Source organism: Cololabis saira, chromosome 13 (assembly GCF_033807715.1).
Source record: "Cololabis saira isolate AMF1-May2022 chromosome 13, fColSai1.1, whole genome shotgun sequence".
Lineage (NCBI taxonomy): Eukaryota > Metazoa > Chordata > Actinopteri > Beloniformes > Belonidae > Cololabis > Cololabis saira.
Window position 1 is genome coordinate 9,054,365 of NC_084599.1, and position 20,921 is coordinate 9,075,285.

Sequence of the window (20,921 nt, forward strand, 5' to 3'; positions counted from 1 at the left end):
CTCATTTTCATCTTTTTTTTACTTAATCAATACTTTTCTACTGGCTGCTAGAGGCCACACACCTTCACACAGCACTTGAAAATAATAGGGTCTCAACGGGTATATGATAGAGCAACGGCAGCCTTGACTCCCAGCTCTGCCAGATAAGTTTGGTTGCCGTCCTGCTGTGCATGTTTGCAGAATGAGAGTGAAGGATTTTTCTGAAACAGTTACTGAGAATTCATGAGAAACTGGAACACGGTGGCACACAGCTGTGATCACCTTCTGCAAGGAAAGTGAAGAGCAGAAAACAAGTAGATAAGACATGCTTAAGATGGAAAGATTAGATTAAAGCAACCCCAGAGTGATTAGGAGGCCTGACATAGATACCCCGAGTGGATTTTTGGACAGGCCAGTGAGCGGGTTTGGATTAGTTGGAAGCAGCAGGAACAAATAAACAGCAGTAACCATCAGTCAATTAAGCACAAAGCCTCCCAAAAAAACAACTAACTTTGCATTTCAGTTAATCTTCTTTGGGTGTCACTTTGGGTCATAACACTGCAGAGTGAGCAGTGGAGAAGTGAAAGATTAAATACAACTGGAAACAGAGGGGCACGAGGACTCAAGCCCAGAGCATTTAAATCAAGCCTCATGCTGCACAGATGCTTCTGGCCAAGCAGGATTTCAGACTTTGTTTTTCTTCAGGAGTAAGACAAACATCTGACTTCTTTTAACCAGTGATCCGTGGATGAATCACGGGTGTCCAAATGTGTCCAATTTGTTGATTTACACGATTGCCTGCATTTGTTTTTCCTCTGCTGAAGTCTTTCAACAGGATTTAAACTTTAAAAAAAGAAAAAGAAAATCATCAGGGTTGTATTTGTCGCAGTGATCTGTTAGAAATCCATGAGCTGAAGTCTTCATCTGTTGTGGCTGAAAATCCCTGATGTTCTGTGGCGAGGGTCTGGATAATCAAAACACCATGTTTACAGGACAAATTAAACAAAACATGTCACTATATTACATTTTACAAACGGGGAAAGGCCCTTTCCAACGAGGAGGCAGCGTCCCACCAGACATTGACTCATCTCCTCTTGACCATTTGTTCAGTCGAGGTTTTAGTGACTTTAAATGAAATGGGGTTTTCCTTTTCCATTAAAAACACAAAACAACATTTAAATATATTTCTTCTGCCTTGTTTTCTCTTTCCTTTATCCAAAGTGAATTAGCAACAGCTAAAAAAAGAGACCAAACACGATTAACTTTGATATCCCTGGATGAGAGACGCCAACAAGTTTTCATTCTTAGAAAATCTAAGAAAAAATGAGGGACATGTCTGTGTGTATTGTTTATTTCTCAATTCACCACAGAGAGGTCAACAATAGACATAACTGTTATATAAATGGCCTCATAAGTCTAAGTCATGGTAGCCATTCATTCATAAGTCTTCTTTCAGACACGTCTGTGAAAGTGAGAGCGCATGTGTGATTTTTGCCATAATCCACGAATGGAAATAATAATAGTAAAATAAAGTGTGTAAGTTTGAGTGATCCTGCTAATCAACACACAAACCGACATGAAACCAGATTGATGCAGTTAGTAGGGGTGTAACGATACACTAATCTCATGATACGGTGCGATACATTAGTAGTATTTCTAGCAGTATTTCTTTTTAACAACCTTGGATGAGGAACATATGACTGGAAAAAATGGTCTTTTATTTGAAAGACACAAAATACAAAACAATACTGTGCGTTTGCCCTATTGTTACAGTTTGTAATGCTTTATAACTGTTTAAGTTTTAAAGAGAAAGCCAGACCAACCATTTTCCACAAACTGAACTAAAAGTAAATGTCAGGTTTGCATTATGATCTTCAGTTTCATACAAGTACAAATATTTTGCCACAAACTGAATAGTTTCTCTCATGTATGATTTGACTTTTTTCTTTTCCAGAAATTTAACAACTAAAATTAAATAAATAAATAAAAGTAAATAAATACATACAATTTTACATCATAAAAATGATTGATTCATGCTCACCTTTATAAGAGTAAGTGACGTTTTTGTATCGTGAAATTTTGTGGCACGATATATTGTTACACCCCTAGCAGTTAGTCCAGGCAAGATGGTGAAAATTAACAAAATAAAACGTAAAAGCCCTTTAAACAGAAAATGAACAGGTGAGACAAATTCTCCCATTTTTACCTCTTTATAATTCCAATTCTCGTTTAAAAATCTATTTAAGTGGTTGCAGAAGAGAGGGTGTTTTATCTAAACTACCCATATTTGTACAAGGCCAGTTCCTAAGGGAATGATCGATGCTGAGCAGCATCAAAAAAAGCTGCTGTGTTGAATTAGAGTTGTGAACAATGAGACCGGTCGCCCAGCGCCGTGGAGCGGTTCAGAAGTGTACCAGATATTTTCCCACCAGACACGACCTTCTGTGGTGCCATTCAGAAAATACACTTCAGGTCTATTTTGGCAGTCGGTCCGCTGGTGAACCACGTCAATTTACACACAGTAGATCAAGCCTGCACGACACTGGTCTTGAGAATTGTATAGACAATTAAGGGGATTTTCAAAATAAAACTCCAAAAGCGGGCTTCAACATGTGCACGGACCTGACCTTATGCTGTGGAGGCATAAGATTTTATTTGACCTCTCTCATGGTTTCAATAAGCAGGCAATGCAGAAAAATACGCGTTTAAACGAGCAGACCACAGTGCAGTTATGGCATGATCTCCAAACCTTGGGGTGAACTTATCCAGCTGAAGTAATGCTTAGAAGCGCTTTCTGGAGTTGTCTTGTGATTTGTTTAAAAGTCATTGAACAAATCACAATCAAAACAGCATTTTTCATGAGGGCCATATAGAGACTTGCATTTGAAAATTAAATGTATTCATCCATGCTTCAGTTTCTCTGCTCCAGCTCAGACCTGCAGCTGGCCTAGCTGTTGTAGGAGGAGAATAATAAACCCAGTACCCAACATCCAAACTCCACACAGACAGGCCCCAGTCAGGGCTCCAAACAGGAACTTGTCCCTGTGAGATGGTCACTATAAAATTGTCAGGTTCTACAGAGCCAAAAGACATGTTAACAAGTCTTTTGGCTTTAGGGGGAACCTGGAGAAAAACCCACTCAACCCTGAGGAGAACATATGTCAAACGCGTTAACTTAACGTCCTCTTAACGCCGACAATTTTTTTAATGCACGATTAACGCGCAGGACAAAAAAAAACGTGCATTATATAATTTCTGGCGGTCGACGGCACCCGTAGCTTGAGGAAAAGTATGGTGAATTACCGCGTGAACTTTTTTGAAAAGCGAGGACATATGGAGAATGAAAAGGGACTTTTGAACGGCAAGTTCACTTTCAAAAAGATGCAGATGGTTCGCTGGACAAGACTAAAGTTATTTGCATGTACTGACGATTTGAAATGAATTACCATCGAAGTACGTCGAGTCTCAAATACCACTTGCAAGCCAAACACACGACCGATGCAGAGAGCGCACCCTTGTCAAAAGCAGACAACGCTGGATAGCAATAGATTTTGATCCCACTTAGGAGAAGGGGATATTTTTTTAGCCTTTTATTTCCCTCCATATGAGCTTAGACATAATTACATGGAGAATGTAACTGACCAATGCACTTCTTGTACAATGTTTGTGATGCATATGGTTCATTGTTTTACATTGAGCTGCTTAAAAAAAAAGGAATCTTAAGTGAGTGTAAAGTTGGGGACTATATTGTGTTTGTATTTATGAAGGAATGTTACATTCAGGTCAAAAGCTTTTTTTTTGTGGAAAGTTGAATAAACATTGGCATAAAGCAAGCATGTTTGTCGATATACACATTATTTGTAGTTAATCTTATATACAATATGTTCTTCACATCGGTGTTACATCAGAGTTGTTGAAGGAGTCGCACGCAGAGTGGATGAGAAACTCCGGTGGAATATTGAGGGTAAAGGAAGCTCTAATTTGGCCAACGATCCTCTGGGCCTTTATCTGCGTACAGCTGAAGCAATGCCTACAAGTCAAGACAAAGGGGCAAAGCGCCCTGGATTTTTGTCTGCACTTCAATGGGCCAAGCTCACATTATGTGAATACAATTATGATGTGAATTCTCCGTCTGCTGCAATTGCTTAAATGGTTGCTCAAGTATTTAAAAAAGCTTAGATGAATTTGTCTCAAGCTTACACTCATTTGTGCATGTTAGGGGATTCTTGAGTGTAGTCATCTGTATTCAGTAAACAAAGTGTTATTGATGAGTTGATTCTATGTGGCTTTGCCAGGGAGTAAGCCGGAGAAGGGATTATGTCCTCAAGCCAAAACCCGATAGAAGTTTGAATAAGGGGATAGATGTGCAGTGCTCAATGAAGCAGGAACGGATAAGCTCAACATTTAAATATCAGCTCAATGAGTGCGATATGAAAAGGTTTGAGATCTCAGACTTGTCCAAGTGTATATTTATATATGTCTCAGTGATAAATCTAGAAGTTGGGTCATTTCACGAGTCCGCTAAAGGAAAGATGAAACAAGTGTCCCGATTTCTTCTGCTCTAGGAGGAATATGACTTGTTAGTGTTGATAACTTACTGAGACGCTGTAATTATAATAACTGTTTTGATGTTTCATGTGCTAGTGAGGGCAAAAGTTTCACTACAGCAGCGTGCAGCCGAGACTGTGACAACTTCAGAAATCCGTTAATCTACCATGACTCTCGTGTTTTTCTTCCTAGCTTTGCATTCGCGTGACCACTGTTTGCTCTCAAGCTGTTGTTTTTCAGTTTTAGAGATGTTGTTTGGTGCATCCAGTCGACAGTTTCTTAAAGAGGCCTCTTAAGTAAAACTGTGCTTAGAGATACTCTCTGTAAAGAACAGAAAATATAACCATCAACTTCCTCTCATTTTCTTACGGAGCAGCATTAATTCAGGTAAACAAAACAATAAGAATGCTTCAATTGAATCCACAAAGATGAATTAACCCGCAAATGTGCACTACACTGAATTTGATGCATCCCATTTACCTTTGGAAGTCAGATGGAGGGACTAGGAGAGGCGTCCCTCCCTGTCTGTTTTCTAATATGCCAGTATGTACATTTGCTAAGGTATATAAGCACATTTACCTGAAACATAGAATGGAACAGTGCATATTATATATTTATAGTAATAAATGTGTAATTAAGTGTCAAATCCAAAAGGAATTCCTAAGAGTTGAGTTGAGGGATACATTTTTTTTGATAACCATAAACTTAACATCCGGTTCTTCAGTAAAGGTTTGCCAAATGTGAACGGGCAAACGGGCACTTCTAAGTTAATACAGCCCTACCACAGTACGGCATTTGTGGCCAACTTTCAGTCTCGAAAAGCAGAAATAAATAATGTTGCGACTGCTGTGGTTGCAGATTGCAGTAGGGAAGCATACTAAACGCCTCCCTAGATGTTTGATGCCATCTGGGTTGGGTTTTTTTTTTTTTTGCATAGGGTGTGCTACACTGGCAAAATCATTAAAAATTATTATGCAAATGTTTCTTGTACTGGAAGGTCAATGACTTCTGAAACCCAAAGTTGACACACGGCTTGGGAACGACTTTGCAATAATTGCAGGTGTTTTTCACAGTCGTGATCAGCAAACTTTTACTGAAGTTGTAAGAGTAGGTATACATAACTTTTTCAATGTGCAAACACACATTTGCCATCTGTGAAATCAAAATATAAAGTCACATAAAACCAAATTAATGTCACATAAAAACAAGTGTTTATTGTCAGATGGGAATTTTCATTTGTGAGGTTAGTTTAGGTCATCGGGGTAAATATGGCATCGTAGTCCCACTGCAATCATTAACCTGAAATGATTACATTGTCTCAAAATGCATAAAAAATACATAATTTGTCATACTTGTGAAAGTTTGAATATTTTTTATTGTGAATGAATGTCAGATAAAGCAGTTTTAAAAATACAGCTGATTGATGTGTAGTCTTTAATGGGTGCTATTTAATTAGTTACTGAACCTTCTGACTTATTGTTTTGTCTAATACAAGAAAGAGACAAGAAAGGTGGATTAAAGCAGCGTTATTAACAATATAGCTTATTAGTATGCAGTAGGCATAGTTAGATTAGACCCCCAAGGTTAACGCAAGGCACGTTATTGCCTCCCCGTAGCCTGAAGCTGAGTGGAGGGGAGCGAAGATCATTTGGGAGGCTTTATCAAGTGGAACTACGTAACATGACGGCCCGCTGTGTGTTTGCTCGGCCTCGCCGGCTTCACCGACATCAGAACAGCTGGATGATGCAGGAGATGGAGCGGCGGGTGGATCCATGCTGAATAACTGCACGTTTTACGTTGCTACTTCCCCCAAATCTTGCACAAATATGACCAGCAGTCTCCCTCTGCCGCTACTGCTGATGTCTTCGTTGACTGCAAGTAACTTCTTTCTGAGGCTTTTGAGTTTGTTAATTAATTAGGTCCGTGTTTCAGTTGCAGATCACAGTTCTGTAACATGCTGATTTCTGACGTCCACGGCTCTGAGGATGAGGAGCTTGCATACATCCTGTCTTGTCATCATCAAATCCGGCCCACGACCCGCCACCCCGCGTCACTTCTGTTTACATTAGTCCTGACCCTAGGAGGCGAGTTATTTGCGGGGCCAGCCCGACACGCTACCCCACGTCAGTCCATGTAAAAAAGGACAGGCGGCACGCTTGTGTTGCGTGTTAGACGTGGAGTATTCTCCCGTATGAAAGGGCCTTCTGACAGCAGAGATGAGAGAGACGCAAATACTGTACAACAGAAATAATGCCTAATAATACAGTAATATAATTGTAAACATTCAAAGAAAATCCTGAGATGTGGTATAGATAATCAATTAAAATTTGTTTTTAGAAAATATCAGCACATTAAATATTGATAGGGAAACATAATGATGTATTTTTTATTGTACACCCAATCTATCTGACTGCATTGGTGGACTCCAAACTCTTGAAATGGATTTGTGACCTTTTCAAGTTTGATAAACATCAATATCTAAGTCCTATAACACCTAATTGTCATCGGTTGTATTATAAACATTTGGCTGCTAATCCTAGAGGCCATAAGATTAGGGATCTGTAACATTGGGTCACAATAAATAAATTAACCAGTGTATTGTTTATGTTTTTTATTAAAAATATTTAGGTTACAAAATGTATGGGTGTGTATGTGTGTGTGTGTGTGTATATATATATATATATATATATATATATATATATATATATATATATATATATATATATAATTTATTCTGTAAATAAACATTTAAACATAAAACAGTTTCTTTGGAAGCCAATCATGTAATCCCTGTTCAGAGCTAAAGAAACTGGTGTTATATATGTATATGCTCTTTTTTCCTTAAATTCTTATGCAACAATTTTTAAGTTGAAAATATCTATAGTCTCCTCTTCAGCATTTTTATCCTTTTAGTATTACAAAGATATGACTGGATGTGTTTTAAATCTTATTATCAATGCAGTGAGTCAACCATATCTACGCTAGTCTCCAGAAGTTTTAAATAAACCTGATTCAAAATTGATTTATATGTGCTACACCACACACACACACACACACACACACACACACACACACACACACACACACATGCTATTATAAAAGCACACACAGCTGACAGCTTGATCCCTCAAATTGGAAGCTTGCCTTCATCATATTCCACCACCATAGTCTTCAGCAACCGAGCAGCTGCCGTCGTGCAGCCAGACAATTGGCTTGTGAGTTGAGAATCATAATTAACTCTATCCTCCCTTAAAATGTGTCCATTGCAATTCATGGTCTTCCCATGAAAATTGCAGTCTGTCCATAGCTTCATAAATTACATGTTAGAAAGCCTTCCGAGAGTCCTACAGTACAGTACGTGTTAGGGGGTTGCTTTTCTTTTCTTTGAAGAAGAAGAAACACAAGTCAGTTAAATGATCATTCCTCACATGGTTCCTCACATTAAATCTTCATCATCATTATTATTATTGTTATTAATTAATCGGAGATCTTTATAAAACACAGACTCCACCACGGAGAACAACATGTAAAACCGAGCAGAGCGAACCATGCACTCCTGCAGGACGAGGCCGGCAGCAGACCCTGCTCAGTCACTTTCCAAACGTTTTGAAGATGGTGGCATATTCATTTTTCTACAGCCTTTGTAGGTAGTTACAGGAAAAAAGGCCTCCTGTTCCACAATAACGATTTCCCTAGCCGTAATAGGAAGCCGTGGGATAGCACTTGTCAAATGAGGACAATTAATGATAGCGTGGTGTGATGTTTTATCTTTTCAAGGCAAGTTTGCAGCTCCCCTCACGCACTGTTGTTACCTCCCAGATAAGCTTTACCCCGCTGACTTTGCCCTAGTCTACTCCCAAACCTCCGGCTTTCATTAGCTACCTATCCCACAATGACATGTGTAGCTATAGGCCTGCTTTCAATAATCATCTTCCATTTGATTTAACATTGGGATGTTGTCACTGCAACAGATTTGCGAGGCACTGTGGCATTTTTTGAGGCAAGGACCAGTGTTGTCCCGCAAGCTATTTTTGTTTCTCTATTTATTTATTTTTGAGAGAGATGGTAGCTAAAGGGTTGACCGTGAGCCTGCAGGACAGGAAAACTTGTGTACACGATCAAAACAAGATGGAAGACTGTATTGTTTAGTATCAAATAAGGTTAATTAAGTTCTGCTGGGATGTATTTCTTTGTACTACATCTCATAGGTGGTTTTGGTTTGGGTTGGGCTGAAGCTGAAGCAAAAAAAGCAGGTTACACTAAGGTAAGAAAAAAACTGGTTTTACTTCAAGTTAGACAAACTGATGTCATTGTTGAGTAAAGATAGTATGAATCTATGCTCAGCCTTTCTACTGAAGTTTCATCTTATTTATTGGTATAAATATTTATACCAGTTCTAGATATCAAAGGCTGGACAGTGTTGGGTTCTGGAATTGACTTGTTTTATTTCATAATTGTCATTTACTACTTCAAGATTGAATTGCTACCTCTTATTTGAAATCTTTTTGCAAATATTGGATGTACTACCTTGAGGTTCAGCCATTCATCATCCCCAGAGGATGTTTTTTTCATTTTTATCTTGTGCCCTTTTAGTTCTTGATTAACATGCAGATTAGAGACAAATTAAGGGATGTATAAACCATTTTCCTCCCCAGAGTAAGTGCAAATACTCACTGGGGTTGGTGGGGCTTGGGTCCACCTGTATCCTGAGAGAGAACGGATATGTTTGAGAGCACTTCCCACTATCACAACAAACAACAAACGAGGGGAAAATGGTTTCATCCTTCCAGCTGAACTCCAGATACCAGAATAATTCCCAGCATTGAAGTGGCATCATGTTGGCTTAAAATATTACTGAGCCATTTTTGTTTCACCAGCTATTATCTGAACAATAGTTAAGTATATGTGAATTTTTAGGTCCATGCATTTGAAATTCATGATGGTTGCTTTTGTGAAGATGTCATAATCAATTTGTCACAGTTATTTATTTTATTGTGCTGATGAAAAACTAAAGACAAATAGAACAAGTGTAGCTTTACAAACACATTCATTTAAGACACACCTATATTTGGTATTTAGTAGTAATTGGTAAATGTTTACGTGCTAGCTTTTATATTTATTTGTCATACTGCTTCACTGCTACTCCTGTCAAAGAAAAAAATATTGTAGGGATTCTTTCATTCACAAATTGTTTTACATTTTCTGTTTTTACTCTGCTATTACTTGACCAGTTTTTTTTTTTCATTCATTAGTTTTGTCGGCTCTCTGGACTTATGAATCCCCTACATTGAGGAAATAAACAGGGTTGTTACAGATATCGGACCATTATTTGTTATTTTAAAAACACCTTTTTAAACTCAAGATCACAAGTTATAATCAATTGAAGGTTGATTGTTTTCAGTTTTTAATTGATTTCCTTAAAAAAGTGAAATACACAGATGCCGCCTTCGCTTGTTGTTGATGCGAGTATTATTTTTAAGTAACGACCGTAGAGGTATGTGAGAGATGGTTAAGGTTGTGTTTTGATATATTTACAGCTGTCAGTCAGTAACCTCCAGAGACTCGGAGATAAGCTCTCGAGACTTTGCATCTTACCACTCGCAGTTTCAAGCAGCACACACTCCAGTCATCCAAGCCCTCCGATTCTATTTGATATCTCCCAAGCCAACACAAACTGTCAGCCAGCATTAAAGTCAGATTCACATATTTACAGAAAAGTTGTGTTGTTGTCATTAGGGAGCAAAGGGCAAAAACTCAAGTAAACTGCTCAACATCTGCAATATCATGCAAATCTTCTAGAGAAATATTTAGGTGTTACTTCAACAAACATGTTTTTTTTTCAAAAGTGAATTAAGTTGGTTTATATGCTCAACTTCTGCTGGAACATATTTTTTTCCCTCTTATTTAAAAAAAACAAACTTATCCTGAAAGCCAAATAAAAGACGACTCACTGAGGCATTGAAGATGTTTAGTGAGCATATTTAAACAGTCATTTCTCTGCTAGTCTTTTAACCCTCCAGTCTTCCTTTTGTGTAATATTTCTTCGTAATGTGTTCAGCTAATAACAAGGATAATAACTAAAGATGCAGCAATACCAAAAAAATAAGCAATAGATTTTGTTTTTTTTAAACAAGCTTTAGCGAGTCTGTGCTCATCATAGAAAGACACACTATTCGGGAAAATACTGCAGTTACTGATAAGAGGAGAAAACGTCTCACTGGAAAAACTGGAACAGATAAAGATGTCTGAAGTCACACGGCCATCAAGATTATAATACTTTGTCTCGACTTTGTGTGTCTGTTGTCGATTTGTTGTATTTTCCCATCTTTTTCAGTTATAGTGCAAGTCGGTTTTGTCCTTTTTAGTTTGTTGTCACAGAACACACATCTCATGGTTTGAATTTCTTCTCTTATAATGCTTTTGTGTTATTTGTTAGTTATTTGGTTCTTCAGTATCATTGTTTTTCTATTTTCCTTTTTCTTCATGGCCTTTCTTTCTTCTATCGATCTGTTGCTACGTTGTTGCCTCGTGTTGATCAAGGCCGTATCTCTACATCGTCTGTTTTGTCACACCCATTTCATGTGTCTTTGTAGCCGTTCCCATCTCTCGATGGTCTTATTGTGTTTTACTGTGTGTGTTGCTGGTCACTGTGTCTCTTTGGCCATGGCTCTGTGGCATTTGGTCACTTCAGTAAACAGTTAGTACATCTTCTTAAATCTTTGCTCATAGACAAACACATTTTAAGACATGCCATCATTAAAAATTGAGGTTCAGAGATGTGTGACAGAATGGAAATCAAGCTGTGTTTTTGGTAACAGCAGGGCTATGATTTATGTAAAGATTGAAGTGTGTCAGGATGTTTACATTAGCTTTTATCACCATTTGTGACATTTCACTTGATGTTGAAACAGTTAACTGAACTGAGCTGTGTAGCTACTTTTTTTTAATTTCATACATTCTTTTTTCATCTTTGCTCAGGGGTCGTGTTGCTGGGTGTTTGATGGGGGTGGGGGGGTATAAGTCTTTGTAGTAGTCACAGCTCCAAATCTCATTTGTAATGGTTATCAACTGGTTGGGCTCCTCACAATAGCTAATGGGGAAAACAAATCGGTATTTGCCATGTTTATCGTTTGATTAACCTTCATATTATCCATGTGTAATTAGCCTAATTATGAGAGGCTTTACACTGAATGTCTGATAGCTGCACAGACAAACGAGTCTGAAATTTCATGGCCTCAAACCAATGGAGCGCTCCTTGTTTAAAAACGGCCTCTGAGCAGGTAGAGGGTAGCTGTGCTTTATTTCCTCATACTGCATCATGGGTACAAGAAACTAAAGCCTTTTGATTTCCTGCACCCAATTACAGGTTAAAAAGCTGCCTACCCTTTTAACAAAGTGAAAGAAGAGGTGTGTAGGTGGTATTTAGTAGGAAGTCACTTTGCGGTCACTTGCAACCCACTACAAATTCCCCTGTGTGGACAGGCCTGGGTGTTGGATATGAAACAAAGTGCAAATAGTTGATATAAGTAGACAGGCAACTGTTATCGTCCGTGGCTGCAACCCACCCAGCGAGTTTATCCTCACCTCTCTGGGGAACACTTGCTGCCCGTCTGCTTTTGTCACGACAGAGTCCACCCCCTCTTGTCAGCTCAGTGTCTGAGTGCAGACAGGATGAGCCGCGATCGGGACCCTCTTCACTGAGTTCTCACCACAGTTGCTTTGACACAACAAAAAGGTGATTTTGCCTGCTAGCTTTCTCACTCCTTATTGTCGCAGACAGTTTATCTCAAGTTGCCACTGCGAGTTAAGAGATGGACTTACAGCAGGTGTTGGAACACGGTGCTTACGCCAGAGGTGGATTTGCTTCACTATGAGATATCAAGTCCATGGAAGATATCTCCTGTTCACACAGTTAATTCAAAGTCTTATTTTTCTTTGTTTAAACAGTGAAAACACAGCCTCATTGTAAAAACTTTAATTTAATCACTAATCAACAAAAGGAGAGCTGTGAGCTCAGCTGACATGCAGTACTTAGACACTACCTCAACTAGTTAGAGAGCAATTTGCAGGTTAGCAACCCTGTGACTTCAAGTGTAAAACAATATATAAAAAGTGTGGCGAATATTTTCCAGGAGTATATTCATATATGCACAACAATATCATTAGCTGTGTAGCATGAAGGAGAGCAACGAAGCAAGCTAAACGTTAAGAAATGTGGATCCACACAGGAGTTTTGACAGTAAAAATCAGAAATTTTTATGTATAAGTTTGAGACAAACCAAACAAACGTATACGTGACGATGCTAGTAAGTGTCAGAAACAGTCATCAGACATACAGGACTGTCTCAGAAAATTAGAATATTGTGATTTTCTGTAATGCAATTACAAAAACAAAAATGTCATACATTCTGGATTCATTACAAATCAACTGAAATATTGCAAGCCTTTTATTATTTTAATATTGCTGATCATGGCTTACAGCTTAAGAAAACTCAAATATCCTATCTCAAAAAAATAGAATATTCTGGGAATCTTAATCTTAAACTGTAAGCCATAATCAGCAATATTAAAATAATAAAAGGCTTGCAATATTTCAGTTGATTTGTAATGAATCCAGAATGTATGACATTTTTGTTTTTTTAATTGCATTACAGAAAATAAAGAACTTTATCACAATATTCTAATTTTCTGAGACAGTCCTGTAATTTGCTTTGTTCTGTGACTAGAACAAGTGGACGATTGAACAGATGTGCTGGTGAGTTACTGACATTGCCATTCAAGGGTTGATGACAGTTTGGATTATGAAATATACAACCACCTTGACCTTTGTTAAATTGTTGTCTACCACTTGAGTACCAGGCAGAACCAAAAGCATGAACTAATGCTCTGAAATAAAGGAAAGGGCTAGCAATTTAGTTGTGTGTTTGGGGTGGTGCCAACACACTTCTCTTATATGGTGCTGCAGACCTTGGAGTGAGAGTGAGGGAAAATCAGGGGATGATTGAATATCAAGTGATAAATGAGTGAATATTTAGAAAGAAAACTTGCAGCATATATTGTTTGTTTATACTGAGCTGAATTCCAGTCCAATTTGACACCATTGTGCCGTCAAATCTTGGCTGCTTAGACAAAGTGTCCTGGAAGAGCACAGAAGAATGATTTATACGTGTTTACATTGAGGAGAACAAGTATCTGCTATCAAACTCGCATGTTTGTGATCTGGAACTTACATCTGTATAATTTACTCTGTACGTGCACCAAGACAGGAAAGCTAGCTCCGTTAGTACAGGAAATCTGTGGACTCTGGGAGCTGAGAAGCTGGAGTTTGTGCAGTCTGCGCTGACCAGTGATGCCAGGGCTGACCTGAAGTGAGTAGGTGTCACGGTTACTGGCAGGTCTCTGGTCAAAAAAGTAAAATTTAACAATATTCAACTAATTTGCTGGTGGGTCAGATCAAATTGAATTGGTGATGGGGGGGTGGTAGTCTAGTGGTCACAGACGTGGATCCCCAGCATGTCAACCAAGATGAACCACCTTGGGCCCCCGAGCAAGGCCCTCAACCCTAACTGCTCCCCGGGTGAAATGGTGTGTTTGTTCTCTCAGATGTAAGTCGCTTTGGATAAAAGTATCTGCTATATAACACAAGCACAAAAATCCCATAGGAGGGTACAGCTGGATAAGTTTGACCAGCACTGATCCAGCTGGACCCTCCTATGTGATTTTTGTGCTTGTGTTGTTCTCTCATATGTAAGTCGCTTCGGATAAAAGCGTCTGCTAAATGACAGTAGTAGTAGTAGTAGTATGACAGTAGTAGTAATAATACATGATGTATATTTTTGCAACATCACCATTCTAAGGTAAATATTTAGGCATTATTTGATAAAATAATCATGAGAAGTTGCAAAACATGGATTTCTACTGAAGAATGGAGATTTTTTAAATTTTTAAAGGAAATGGGAGGTTGGATAGTGTGATGGGAACAATGTATCGTTAATGGTTCAGGTTGTGGTCAAGTTGTGGTTAGAAATGGCCCCATTTGTGCATCACTGAGGAAAAAACAAAATGTATATTACTGCTGTAAAAGAAAGACCTAGCAGCTTAATTACAGCTTGTTATCGAGGTCCACAGAAGTCTGCTGGTCACCCATTCATTTGATGAGGAAACAATAAATAACGCAGGGCAGTGGCCCTCAAGACGGTAAAGTGAGGCCCCACATTTGTGTTTCAATTTTAAAAATAATTCTTGTATCACAAAAAAAATCAGTGGGAAGTCCAAATTTATGGAAGATTTCTCCAGCACGTACAAAAATGCCACATATCCATCGTACTGATATTCTCAAAATAAGCGTTTTTCATATGGCTGCTAGTAAGACTCGTATCCCACGGTTCTTACAATATATATTTTATTTGAGGGATTAGATGAAAGATTCCATCCCTTGAAATTGAAATATTATTACTATTATTACATTATTATTACATTAAATTATTACATTAAATTACTTGAAAATTGTAAATAGACAATCTATTCATATGATTGCATCACACACTGTTAAATTTCCCTTTGGGGATTAATTCACACATTGACAGTTTCTTGCAGAACAAACCCCTTTTATAGCTTTTTCAGAACTTTTACCCCCCCATTTTTTAAGGCTTACCTTATACCTGACAAACATCCAGATGAAATGTGCCTAACATTTCAAAGTAAATGCTTTGAACCCTTGAACTTGCTCAATAATTTACCTGAGCAGTATAAATTTGGCTCACCTTCTTTAAAAGGGGCTAAAACTTGATCAAATATTCCTCCATCACTGTAATATTTACAGTGTCCTGATTTATATATACATATATATTTTTTTATTTTTTTGTAGGGGAGGTAGAATTAAACTTTTTTTGCTATGTGTGTGGTGTGTTTCTTTTTTGTCTGTTTTGGGGTGGGAGGTGGGGGGTGAAAGACGCGGTTTAACATGAAAACAGCTGGATCGGCACTAAGGACAAGGCCCTCGTCTTTGTTTTGGTTCTGGTGTTGAGATAATCTTGTCCTGTGGCTGTACTGTTTGCAGTGGCTATGTTTCAGAACATGATGTTTGACTTGCCCAGTCATCTGATGTCTTGAGACTGCTATTGCGCCCTCGCTATTAAATTTTTAACACTTGAAAGAGGTTGGTAACAGCCTTTTGCTTTTATTAATATGTCAGCACATGGTATGGTGTCACATTTACAGCACCTTCAAATATTTAGCCTTTTGCTCAAAACATTTCCCGATCCATAATGACCACTTGAACTTTTAGCTTTCTCCTGTTTTCAAACAGTGGAGCGAGGGGAGCGAGCACTTGTTTGTTTAATGTCGCATTAACCTGTTCAGCCATTCGACCAGCCCTCTAAAGCAGAGCGAGTTCAACGCCGGGAAGACTTGGCAACAACCTCTTGCAGATGGGAACCTTTTAATTTTTAAAGCATTTTCATCTGCATGGCTGAACCCCCCGCACGTTGCGTCACGAACCGTGAGTGCTAATCCCAGTCGCCTGCCACCCTTCTAGTTTTATATTAAAAAAAAGAGAAAAAAAAAACAACTGCCAGGAAAACTCTCTCTCCTTCTTCTTGCCAGTCTTTTTGAAGTGATGTTTTGATCGGTGCTTAGTGAGCCAAAAACTGTAGTTTAAGTCTTCTACTCATAAGAGCCTGTGGTTAGAGAAAAGCACTTTAATGACCCTCTTTCTCTCTTAGGTTTATAGCTTTATTATGAACATGACAGTCGAGAGAGAAACACTTATTACATTGAGTTCATGGGGTGGTTTTTTTTGTTGTTCTTTTTTTTTCCTTTTCCAATGTAATGCCTCACATTACTCTCAACTTGAATGGAGATATTTTTGTAAAACTTCCTGACTTGGCACACAGATGCCACCTACAACCACACAGTCGACACGGACATCCAAGATGGTGTACAGAGGAGCAGGAATGCCGTAAATGACTGTTGTCAGTTTTCAATCAAAAGTTGTGCTGGTAGCAGGTCTGCAGATATCTTGATCAGATATCTTGTGTTCATCTTTGGCTATTGAACGCTCCATTTATGAGTGGTCACATAAAGCCCGCCACTGCCCCATTGTGGGTGGTTCGGTACGTCCTGTACCGAACCAGTGGCTGTGAATGGGAGGGCCACCTGACCCGTTTCACAAGACCGTTTCTTTCTCCGCGTGAACGGGAGCGGCTGGCCAGGCTTGCACTCCAAAGGGAGTTTAACGTGCCGGCTGCTGAGCAGCTCCATGAGATAAATTGTGGGATCAGAGGGCTTTGTTAAAGCTACCCTAAGGGTGTTAAAGAGGGAAATGAAAACGCTGCTCTTTTACTTTCTCAGCCCAGATTTATACTTCTGATGAAGTACGACATTCCCTGTTACTCAGGTCATGAACGCCCCGGTCTGAGATCTGCAGCTTGTATTCACAGCAACTCAGCACGTGTATGGAGCATATGACAGCACTGGTACTGGTGAATTTTTTACGTGGAAATAATACATTTACTTGTGGCAGTAATCACAAAAATATGTCAGTCTTCTGCAGCTGCTCTGACTGTGATTTAAAAAAGAAAAAAAGATTAATGATTACGTTTTAAGATAAGATGACCTTTATTGCAATCATACAGAAACCCGTACAATGATATTGGTGGTACCAGAAACTTCATACAATCTAATCAGGGGCATAAAGGAGCAAATGCACTCCATCCACAGACAGAAATCTGTCTAATGGATTTTTTAAACATCAACAAACATCAAATGAACATGTATGTCAGCTGCATTGGTTGTACAGGTAAAGTGGTAATTGTGAACCAAGTAAGTGATTTACTCAGTCATGCTGCCAATTTTTCTTCAATAATAATTTTTTTAAAAAGCAAGCAAATATTTGCTTGTTTTCAAATATTATACTTTCCAGGAAACTAGTTCAAGGATTGAAATGATAGAAAATCTTAATAATAAAAAATAACACAATAAAACATTCTGCTTTAATTTGCACCGCAGGGCTACAGTCACGTAATTTTTTTGTTAGTGTGGCATTGTTTTGTTTTACTTTTTTAGTAATAACTTTTCTGCTCATCTGTAAGTTCGGTCTTGACTTAAATTTTCAGCTTTTTGCTGTTAGACGTCAACGCTTCAAAGACGGAGTAAAAAGATAAAACGGTCCTGCAGCAGAAGTCAGTCATTCAGCAGTCAGCATCCGAAACACTGCAGTCTTTATAACGTCTTCAACATTTCGACGTGCGTTCAGTTTCCCAGCTCACAAAGGCTGTTTGCTAGAAAGCATGTCAAGCATTTCCCCCAAAATGTCTGAACCCTGCCATTTCATGTTTCAATTCAGTACTCTCTGTGGTCCTCTCTGGATGGTTTTGTTTGATAGTTTTCTTGGTGCATATGAAAGATTAATGCGGCAGAAGCACCTGCAGCGGTTCCTCAATGACAGCTGTAACAGCGCAGTGAAACAGCTGTGAGGAGCCTGCCATGCCCTCATGAAGAAAACTGTTAAACGTGGTTTCACAGCCTCGTGAGAAATCTTCACCTATCCCGGAAATCAGAATCGACCTTCCATCCATGATCCCCCCACTAGAATGTCCTGTGTGACTGCTTGCTGATGTTTGATGCTTTCAGGCCTCAGTGTGTGTGTGCCGAGGTATTGTGCGTATATCTGTGTAAATTTACTTGTAGGATTTTTTTTTTAAACGGTTTAAATGACAAAACAAAACGACTAACTCATACCTTTTCCCAACTTTCTCTCAGTGAGGAAGGTCTAAGAGGGTTTTATTGCGGGGGTCAACTTCTGTTAAGTGAGATTATGCCTACTCATACTTGTCATGCACTATGGATTTGTGTGGGTTTCTTCTATAGGTGCCTTCGTTTCATCCTGAAGCAGCGACTATGAGTAAAGTGAGAGTAAGTCTGTACATTTGTTTATGTACCTCTTACAGAAGGATGTCTTGTACTCCCTGCCAAAAAAAACAAAATCTGTGTACTTAATTAAGATTTATTTAAAGAGCAGATGTAGAGTCGATAATAGGCTGTTATTTAAGGTTGACATAATGTCTTTTTATTTGATCATTTATTCATGTTTGAGTATAAAAGTGAAGAAACATTTGCTGGCTCCTGAGGTAACAGTCCTGTAATCAGCCTGTTTGAAACTTCTTCAAAAGCCCTCCACATTGCTTAATGTTTCAACTGCATCATAAGCCATCGAACCATATCAATCAGTAGTTATTTAATGCGTGGTATATATATTTATATATATAAACTTTGGTAACACATACTTCAATCAGGGGGCACAGCAGAAAGCGATAAGCTGCTGAAGAGTACTGGTTCTTCAGAGCCGCGTCCTCTGAAGATTCTGCGCTGCCTCTTCTTCTAGGTCTTTAACGCTTTCCTTCACTTTTTATTTATATATAACACTGGAAAAAATGTAATACTATATTTTTTCTTTTTCTTCTTTATTCTTTAAATTTACAAATTAGTTATTTTGAAAGTACCATACTTTATAAATAAATATCAATCAGACTATGTGTGTTGTTTCGTATCTATAATAACAAAACACAGATTTTTAGATCTTTAGAAGAAAGCGTAGCTGTCCTGAATAACACCAGTGGCAGTAAGCTGCAGAAACTGTGTAAACAGACACAAAGGGGCCTGTGACATCTCACCAGAGCACAAATATCCATGCTTAACACTGGACACTGCGGACTGTGTTCTTAGAAAGAAACCTCTTTGCTCGCTCTTCAGCTCTTAGAGGAAATATATCAACAGAACATAAATGCAGGCATGCTGAGGACTTGGAGCAGTACAACACAATCTGGTGCAATAGATCACCTGCAGACCGAAAGCTGACCTTTTGCTACCCAAGTCTACAAAAGTAAAGTGTATGTAAATGGGGAAAGAGCATTTAATTTAATTCAATTCTCATTTATTTGAAACAAGCAAACGTCTTCTCAATTCACTTCTCTCAAGTCCAGTCCACTCAGTTCAGATAGATGAATAGCTTCTCTCTTTTACAGGTAGGAACAGGTGATATATATATTTTTTTCCAAACTAAATGTAAATCAAGCTCTTTGAGCCGCAGACTTGTTCATAACTTCTAATTTTGACAACTTTACAACCTTTTCCTTACATTAATACACATTGATGTGGAAATTTCATACATAAGAATTGCAAACGTCCGGGCATTTTCAACTGGTCTTTATCAAAGAATGCTACCACTTATTTTTCCTCCAGTCTTTTTTTCACGCATGTTGAAATCTTTACCCCCCTCCTCCTTCGAATCTTTCTTTTATTGTACCTCCTTCTTTTATTCTGTTAGTCATTTGAGTTGAGAAAAGAAAGCGTTCGCAGTGAAAGGACAGGTGGGTGTGAGACACCAGCGCTCATCTGAATTGCAGCATTAAGACCAGAGGAAAAGAAATCAGAACTAAGAACCGTTCAGACGGCAGGAGGAGCGGGGATTTGAGCAGATATTAAAAGATGATTGTGCGTGGGCTTTTTCTGCTGTGCTCTGGAGAAAGAATGCAGACCCCGTATCAGTCAGTCTGAGGATAATAAACGGCAGAAACATCAGTGCACTGCACAACAAACACAAACAAAAAGCAGGATGGGATAAAGCGCAGCACATAAATAGTTCAAATATTTCAAATGATTTCAGAACGCGATGGTGAAATACTGGATGTTTGTGGCCTCAGCCGCTCAACGCACTTTAGGCTGTGATGTCTCTGTTGTCTCCGCTGTAACTGTAGTGAAGATAAGGATAAAGTTGTAACACCGATCAGCCAAAAGGTGCAGAACATCACTGCTTTTGATGGATTGACACATTTAAATAAAATCCTATTTTCCTCCCACAACTTATACAAATGAGCCTATTCACTTATATTTTTCTTATTGCGGTTGAATGTGTTTGTCTGTATTGTCATTCCCCAGAACCGTTCAGATTGAGGCTTTTGACGGCTAAATTTGACGGGAAAATAATTTATGATTACATCAGTATTACAGCATTTTTCAATACTTTTTCTAAAGTCTGTCTGTTTTTAAAAATACTTTGTTGTTTCCACAGCTCTGTGTCTCACATAACACACTTCTGAATTGTTGATCTCGTGTAGGCTTTACAAGCGCGCGTGTGAGGAGAAAGAAGGCTCAGAGATGTAGTTCAAAGTGATTTTCTCCCCACTTCAATACTTTATTAAATCGGACACAATGTTAGATGTCAAGAGCACAGTTTCTATTACCTTGTTTTTTTTGTTTTGTTTTCATTTTACAACATCATTCTGCTGTTTGCTTTCAAGTTGACTCCAGAGTTGAAGAGAGAGTAGACCTGAGTCTCATACACGCGTCATTGCTGGGATTTTATTTTTTTTTTTCAGCAGAAACCAGAGGCATCC

At 38.5% G+C, this 20,921-nt stretch overlaps 1 protein-coding gene across 4 annotated transcripts in view; it reads left to right on the plus strand.

The window, feature by feature from the left end:
• The window catches only part of lpp (LIM domain containing preferred translocation partner in lipoma), a 180,452-nt gene that overhangs the window by 42,408 nt on the left and 117,123 nt on the right, over positions 1-20,921 (plus strand). The gene's annotated exons all lie outside the window — the stretch shown is intronic.